The following is a 9,269-nucleotide window of genomic DNA, read 5'->3' as shown; positions in this document are numbered from 1 at the left end:
TGTTTGGGTCTTGGATCATGAGAGAACCTTGAGAGAATGTTTTTAGGGTTATAAGGTCTGAATATACTGAAAAATAATGACTTAAAACGGGGTTGAGTTATCTTATATATGTCCAAATGTCTTAAACCGCCTTTGTGGGCCCCATAGAGAGCAGCTTGGCGCACTCTCGCGAAAACGCGAATATCTCTCTATTCCGAGATCGTATCGACGAACGGTTTAATGCGTTGGAAACTAGACTCATAGATCTTCAATTTTATAGGTAGATCACCCCATAATTCCAAGCATATTGGGAGTAAAATGCAGTAACATTTGACCTAATGTTTAAGTAAAATTATAAACCTAAGTTGCGACAACTTTTATCAACTTTTGTTTCATAACTCGCTTGACTTCAAGACTTATGATGCGGATATTATATGATTCAAATATATTAAAACAAGACCTCTTGGGACAGTTAATCACCTCTAGTGTTATCCGAAAATACGGGTTACAACATCCTTGGTTCGTTTAACTTCTAATATTTGTTAACCACTCTTATACACCCTTGTATCGTTTAAGACCAATAGGATTAACTTCTTATCATCTCAAAGATAATCTCTTCTTGGATTTATGTCGACTACCTTACGGCGTGATCTATGATATGCGAATTTGGGTTGTAACATTAACAGAGCCTTGGAGTTGAATATATTTGGGACCAAGTCAGAGTGGGTGGCTCTCAACAACGATCGTAAATGATTTAAAGTTAAAGTGTGGTGTCTAAGGATTTGCGAGTCCATAGTATAGTTAAGTATCGAGCTGTTGTAGTGGAGTATGAGAGAGACTTGGAATGTTTTACGTCATCATTGGGTATGTGGTGCAGTATTGGAGGAAGGAAAGAAGTAGCTTCGGATTTGCAGAACGGGTGTACCCGTTGGCGATGCTATTGTGCGCCCAAGGAGGGTATGATGTGGTTCGTGGCTTTTGAGACGATGTGGTCTCGTGAAATGGGGTCACTTAGGATGGGTGCGAAATTGGGGTCTTTATGTTTTAAATGGAGCTATTATTATTCTTAAGGCAACTCTAGGGTAATTAGAAGAAGTCAGATCAGTTAGCAATGGTTGAATCGGCATGATGTGGCAATGATCAGGTCCTTCAATGTGTTAAGTTTTACAGGTGATCGTGGTGGTACGTGCGAGGCTTGACGGCCGCCATAATTTGATTTATTTGGAGGTATTCGGTTATTATGGCATGTTATGAGGAGATGGATCCCGGAAGGGACATGGTGGTTTAGACCACTACATGGGGTTGTATTTTCTGCGGCTATGGGAATTCAGTCACGTGTGGCAGTTCTCCTGAAATGACTTAAATGAAAGGTTTCTATATAATGAAGTGTGTACCCTATTGGTGATTCGGGAGTTATGATGAAATTCTTGTACTCTTGCGTATTAATGTGTTACGTACAGTGAGTGGCATGGGAATTGGAAGTTGAGGATCAAGGTTGCAGTTGAGGTCGACAAGAATGGCAATAGCTCGGATGAGCAGGGAAGAATTCAGATGTTTAGAGTAAGCTAGTATTGTCTTTAGCATCACCTGAGATTGGTGTCCTGTGTAAGAGGCCCTGTGTACTGATTTGCGGATTCTTGATTTGCATTACAGCATTAATATGGCCGACAGTATGGAGGTGCAGACTTGTTACCTGGTGCGGAAGGTTGTGGGAGTGCATCCCACGGGAAGATTGTATAAGTGTGACATGTAGTCACCTGATTGATTAAAGATTTAAAACTAAGTATGAAGGTTGTGGAACTATCGCTAATGTGAGAATTTATGCCTGAAGGGCGCTCGGCTCATTTTATTGTGAGTTGTGGAAGTTTGTTCTGGATTCGATGGTTGTTCTTGCGTGTCATGGGAAAATGGTCATTGCGGATCCTTGAGAGGTTATTTACCCAAGCATGGTATGATCAGAATCGGTTTGAGGTGCGTTGATGGGTCCAAATGTGGACTTTACACTAGCCTGGGTGTGTTCATCCAACATAGCATTCCTTATGGAAGAGTATTCGGGCGTGGGGTATTAATTTCGTCGCCAGCTATTTCATGTAATACCTTATTGTGCAATGTGGGTTGTGAGACGGCTTGATTATTTGTACAATGTGTTGAGGTCCCGCGTAGCGATGGTATTATGTAAGCAGGATGGCTCTCGAGATGCGGATCATATATCGCACCTTAGTCGTGCTTGAGTTTTATAGCGTATGGCGCTACCCGTCTCCCCTGGACCTGTATTATGCACTTGGCGTGCTTATGGTTGATATTCAGGCATTTCGTGAGTATAAGCATTTCGGCTCGATGTGTGTTTTCTTTAAATTATTATGCGTGGATCGGGTGGCACGCCGCCACGAGCATATGGTTGGATCGGGTGGCATGTCGCCACAGATATATTGTTTGGATCGGGTGACACGCCGCCACAGGTATCATGGTTGGATCGGGTTGCACGCCGCAGCGGTATCATGTGTGGATCGGGTTGCACGCCGCAACAGTGTGATATTGAGTACAGTTCCCCATATCTATTCTTGTGTGTTTTGTTTCTCATTTCTGAGGAAGGTTCATAACATCCTTTCGGTTGTTTAATTAGTTACGTGGGTTGAGTAGTTCTTTCCAGAGTTTGTTGTCCTTATGTATCACATTCGAGTTGGTAGCTTGTGGGCACATTGTGGCATCATATGAGGTTTTTGGCAGTATCTGAGGTGGCTTATTGCCTGAGCAGCTTATACTGGGTGAGACGAGATTATTGGACCTGGGATCAGTGCGATCAGATTTATATGAAGCATATTAAAGAGCAAATATCGTTATTTGGTTCAGAATGGGGTAATGGTTGTTGTCAAGAGGAGAAAACCTCAATGATTTGTTGACTCAGCAGTTGATCATGAATGTTTACACATCTCTTCCATCGTGGTAGCATTGCGAGAGTTGGAACATGACTTATATGTGTCTTGATGTATGTTGTGGGCATCAGATTCGTAGAATTTTGACTATTGTTATCGGAGGGTATTACTTTGGTCATGTGACTTATGCGGTGCATGGTGTGAATTCAGCAAAGGTATGCAATCCGGTATTGGTGCATCGTGTAGTGATTGATACAATGTTTGTATGTTGAAAACAGGCCTGGTAGAGAATTTCGAATGTTGGAAGTTAGCTCTAAGGCTTATTTGACTAAATAAAAGGGAGGATCTTCAGACTGGCTCATGCTAATATGCTCAACTGGGTTGTGGTAGCACAGTTAGGTGCACGTGCTGCTAAACAATAATTTTGGACAACTCCGGAACAATTCTTAGCACGTTCAAGGATGAACGTATTTTTAAGTGAGAGAATGTAACGACCCAACCGGTCATTTTGAGCTCTAGTTCGTTCAGCGGTTTGAGGCCCTGAATAGCTTCACTTCGGGTATTATGACTTGTGCCCATGGTCGGAATTTAATTTCGGGAAGTTCGGAGTCGATTTGGGAAGAAAATTCTAATTTCGGAAGCCTTAAGTTGGAGGAATTGATTAAAGTGTGATTTTCGAGTAAACGACCTCGGAATCGGGATTTGAAGGTTCCAACAGGTTCGTATGATGATTTTGGACTTGGGCGTATGCCCGGAGTGGGTTTTGGATGACCTGGGAGCGTTTTGGCACCTATTATGTAAGTTGGCATTTTGGAAGAATTTCATAAATTTGGTTGAAGTGTATTTCAATGTTATCGATGTCCGTTTGAGATTTCAAGTTTGGGAATAGCTCCGTATGGTGATTCTGGTATTGGCAGCGCATTCGGAAATGGATTTGGAGGTCCGTATGTAATTTTGGGGTCATTTGGCCGAAAGTTGGAAATTTGGATAATTTTAAGAAACTTGACCGGGAGTGGACTTTTTGATATCGGGGTCGGATTCCGATTCCGGAAGTTAGAGTAGGTCCGTAATGTCAGTTATGACTAGTGTCCAAATTTTGAGGTCAATCGGACGTGATTTGATAGGTTTCGGCATCGATTGTAGAAGTTTGGAATTTCAAAGTTCACTAAGTTTGAATTGGAGAGTGATTCGTAGTTTCGATGTTATTGGGCATGATTTGAGGCCTCGACTAAGTTCCTAATGTATTTTGGAACGTGTTGGTATATTTGGTTGAGGTTCCGAGGGCCTCGGGTGGATTTCGGATGGTTAACGGATCAAATTTTGGACTAAAGGAATGACGAGGGACCTGGTATCTGGTGTAACCGCACCTGCGAGGTTTTGGCCGCAGGTGCGGAGACGCAGAAGCAGCCATGAGGGTCGCAGGTGCAATTTTAGTTGGGCAGTTTTTAGACCGCAGATGCGGTTATCTCGCCGCAGAAGCGAGACCGTACCTGCGGAAAGGAAGGCGCAGAAGCGGAAGCAACGGCTGGGGGCATCTCCGCAGAAGCGGAATAGTTATCGCAACTGCGGAACCACAGAAGAAGTCAAGTGACCGTAGGTGCGAGAATTCAAGCTGGGCAGTGAGGTTTCCTTTAAAACGGGATTTGGCCCATTTTTGTTTTCCCATTTATCACTTGGTTGGACGATTTTGGAGAGTTTCAAGTGGGGGTTTTCATCATATATGCCAAGGTAATTTATTCCCCTCCATTGCAAGTTAAATACTTAGATTATATATGGATTTAGACATGAAAATTTGTAGAAATTTGGAATTTTTAAAGAAAAACCTAGAAATTGGTATTTTTGGAATTTGACCACGAGATTGGACATGGAATTGGGAATAAATTATATATTTTGGTTCGCAATGCTATGGGTAGTGTTTATCTTCGAACATTTTCGGAATTCGGGCACGTGGGCCGGATGGTGATTTTATCGATTTTTCGAGCGGAGTTGAAAATTATTGTAAATTGAATTATAATAAGTATTAGAGCACTTATTTATGGAATTGCACATTGTTTGAGTAGTTTTGGAGCGACGAGCACTAGTTTGAGGTGTTGGAGCGGCATTAGAGCCAGTTATGGAACTTCGAAGTGAGGTAAGTCTCATGTCTAACTCTATGAGGGGAAATTACCCCTATATGATGTATATTGATGTGTGCTACTTGTTGTGGGGGGATCCGTACGCGCGAGGTGACGAGAGCTCGTACATAGCTGCATTCATGTTATTGTCCGGGTAGGCGTAGATTCATATCATGATGTAGCTGCACTATTTGAGCATTTTCTCGCTTATTAAATTCCTCTATTTTACATTTCTACTTGAGACTAGACTTGCTATTGCAGAGACTTCACGAGTTTATGATTTGTCACAGAATAACTTTACTCCTCTTACGGCATGTTTCTGTGATATATATATATATATATATATACTTCATTGAAGGGTTTTTGGTTAAAAGAAATTACAACTCACATGTTTATTCGTGAGTGGGGTCAAGGACCCGTCAAAGCTTCTTATTCTAATGGGATCGGATTGTTCGTCTCGGCAGGATTATGTATTTCACTCTTATGGGAACGGGTCGTTCGCCTCGGCAGGATTTATGTACCACACTCTCATGTGAGCGGGTCGTTCGCCTCGGCAGTTTAATATATGCATCTATGGTTCGCATCGTTCGACATTAGGCAGTGCACAGTTTAAATTTTATGTTGGATCGGGTCGTACGCCTCGGCATTTCCTATATCATATCCTTATGGAATCGTGTGTAATATTTGGCAAGAAGCCTGAGTATCTGTAAGTTTTCCCGATTTGGGTTATAAAAGTCTATTTGATGAGATCCGCTATATTCATATATATGCTCCGGTTAAGGAGGGAATTTCTAATGGAGAGCTTGAGTTCCTCGTAAAAAAGGGGTATTTGTACCACATGATCTATACTTGTTGATCTCATTTATTTACGATGCCTCATATTTACTTACCTCTTTACTGTACATGATATTATTGGACCACTAGTAAGTGTCGATGTCGACCCCTCGTCACTATTTTTCCGGGGTTATGCTAGATACTTACTGGGTACACGTTGATTACGTACTCATACTATACTTGCTGCATATTTTTGTGCTGGTACATATGAGAGCAGAGGAGTGTATGCATGCGGGGACTTACGTGAGCTGCATTCCATATTACGAGCCGCAGCCGGCAGAGTCTCCTTCAGAGTATTTATATTTCTCCTGTCCGAATTTGTATTCCGGACAGATGATGTATTTTATTTTACATTCCTAGTTGATGCTCATGCACTTGTGACACCGAGTTTTGGGGGTGATTATGCGTTATTTTGTACTGAAATTGTTAAACATATTATTAATTACTTTGTAAATTCCATCTTTTACTATTTAATTGAAGGAAATATGTTTTTTCAAAAATATTAAAATGAGAATCAAATCAATATTTATTTTTGGCTTGCCTGACAGCAGTGTTCGGTGCCATCACGACCTTTAAATGGATTTTGGGTCGTGACAGTACTCTTGTACCTCTTGTTGGATTTTGGTCAAACCACTTGCATCGAAAGAGTATCAATTTCTTATATGGCCAACCTGTATATTCTAGTTGTAATATTTCTTTGACCACACCATAATAATCAATATCTCCAACTTAGTTGCCATCACCACCTTGAACTCACACCCCGTTGTTATTGCTATTTTTATTTTTAAAACAATCCTCTATATGAAACATATAACCATTCACTACGTACTTAGACATTGTTGTGACCTGAAGCACAGGTCCCTAAGATATATCTTCCAAAAATTGATTTACACCATTATTTGAATTATTTACCTACATAGTGTTAAAACAAATTCATAAGTTAGCATAACCGAATATATATATATATATATATATATCGGGAACTTTAGAAGAACATTATCAGGATAAACTTACAAACTGTTTGAACCACGTATCAAAACTCGTATATACAACATCATGGCCAAATTGACCCACGAAGTGACTATGACACATCAAATATTTTTAGTAGTTGCATCAATATGTAATCACAGTAAATTTTATATTTTGATAACTAATAAATCAATACTTACTTAAGAAATGGTACAGCTTCGGGACAATTTAGCAACACATGAATTGTAGCTGACTTGTATTCCATATCACTCAAACTTCTCTTTCTAACATCCTTAGAACATCAGCATGGTTGATTGAATATAGACATTGATGGATATAATGGATCATTCACACATTCGACAGTGTGCCTATTGGGCCTATTCCTAGAACATGGCACGTTACTCTCAAAATAATAAGAACAAAAATTTGCAGTTTTCTTTGCAAGATAGGCTTCGCATATAGATCCTTCAATCCTATTCCTCTGCTTAACAAATTGTTTGTATTTTTCAATTCTCCTACATAATGTCATGTTAGCCAAGAACATTCAAATAAAATAGAATATTACATCAAACTTATAATACTACATTTCAAAAGGATACATCTATCTGCATTGAACATGCCCTCCAAGTCGTGCCTCGTGTACAAGGTGGATTGGAAGGTGTTCCATCATATCAAAGAAACCACATGAAAATATTTTTTCCATCTTACTAGAAGTTACACGAATGTTCTGATCAATCCGAAGTAGATTTTCTTCCCTTAAGGTGGTAGAACACAAGTCTTTGAAAAATAAACCAATCTCTGTGATGGGTTTCCAGATTCTTTCAGGCAAACCACAAAATGCAATAGGCACTAAGGTCTCCATGAAAACATGACAGTCATGACTTTTCAAATGGCTCAACTTTCCTACCTCCAAATGTACTTTTTGTCCCAGATTCGACGCATAACCCTTAGGCATCTTCAATTTCGTAACCCAATCACACATTTGTTGTCTTTCCTCCAAAGTGAATGTATAACTTGCTTTGGGCTTGAACACCTTACCATTGATTTCTGTCTGCAAGTATAATTTAGGTCGCTTGCAATATTCTTATAAGTCCATTCTAGCCTTCGGGTTATCTTTTGTCTTACCTTTAACATCCATCACTAAGTTGAACAAATTGTCAAAATAATTCTTCTCAATATGCATGACATCAAGGTTGTGTTGGAGAAGAGTATCCTTCCAATAAGGCAACTCCCAAAGTATACTCTGTTTCGTCCAATTATGAGTAATACCATATCCGAAAAATCTAGAAGGTGGAGCCTCAGTAACTTTACTGAAGTTCTGGACCCTCTCCCAAATTTCCTTGCCTGAAAGTATCGGAGGTGGCGAATCATATTCCACTTTATTCTTTTTGAATGCATTTTTCATCCTTCTAAACTCATGATCATCAGGCAAGAATTGGCGGTGACAATCAAACCATGATTGCTTTCGGCTATGTCTCAAAGTGAACGCTTTACCATTTTTCATGCAGTAAGGACAAGCTAGCTTTCCAGCAGTCATCCACCCAGACAATATTTCATACACAGAAAAATTATTAATAGTCCACATTAATTTAGCACGCAATTTGAAATTCTGCTTGGTTGATATGTCATATTCAACACCATCATACCACAACTATTTTAGCTCATCAATCAAAGGTTGTAAATATACATCAATCAAACTTTTCGGATTACGTGGACCCCGATAATATAATTTAAAAATATATATAGACTAGTCATACACAACTCAAGTGATAGATTATAAGGTGTAAGAAAGACAGGCCAGCATGAATATGGTGTCGTAGATATATAAAAAGGCGTGAAGCCATCCGCACACAAACCTAACCGAATGTTCCTTGGTTCACTAGCATAATCTGGATATGTCCTATCAAAGTACTTCCAAGCTTCTCCATCTGAAGGATGACACATAACACCAGGTGGTCATCTATTTTCAAAGTGTCTTCTCATATGAGAAGCGAGACTCATCGACGCACATAGCCTCTGTAACCTAGGTATAGAGGTAAATAATGCATTGCCTTCACAGCGACCATATTCCCGCTGGAAAGCCTCTTGAAACGAGGCTTTTTGCAAAATTTACAACTTTCTAAATTTGCATAATCTTTATAATATAACATGCAACCATCTTCACAACAATCAATTCTCATTGACGAAAGTCCTAACTTAGAAACCAATCTCTTTGCCTTGTAGAAATCACCGAGGAAGTTGATATTTGGGTCAACTAGTTCACTCATAAGGTCAATAAAAGAGTCCATGGCCGCTTGAGAAATATTTCAATTAGATTTGATACTTAGTAATCTAGCTGCAACAGACAGCTCAGAGTGCGTACTTCCTTCACATAGTGGACGACTAGATTCCTCTAACTGTTCATAAAAATATTTTGCATCATCATTAGCAGTTTGTTCAACATTTTCATTGGGCTCACACCCGGAGTGCATCCCAAAAACATTCGCAACCATATCCTGAA

The sequence above is a fragment of the Nicotiana tabacum genome, chromosome 12 (assembly GCF_000715075.1).
Source record: "Nicotiana tabacum cultivar K326 chromosome 12, ASM71507v2, whole genome shotgun sequence".
Lineage (NCBI taxonomy): Eukaryota > Viridiplantae > Streptophyta > Magnoliopsida > Solanales > Solanaceae > Nicotiana > Nicotiana tabacum.
This window is presented reverse-complemented; position numbering follows the sequence as displayed.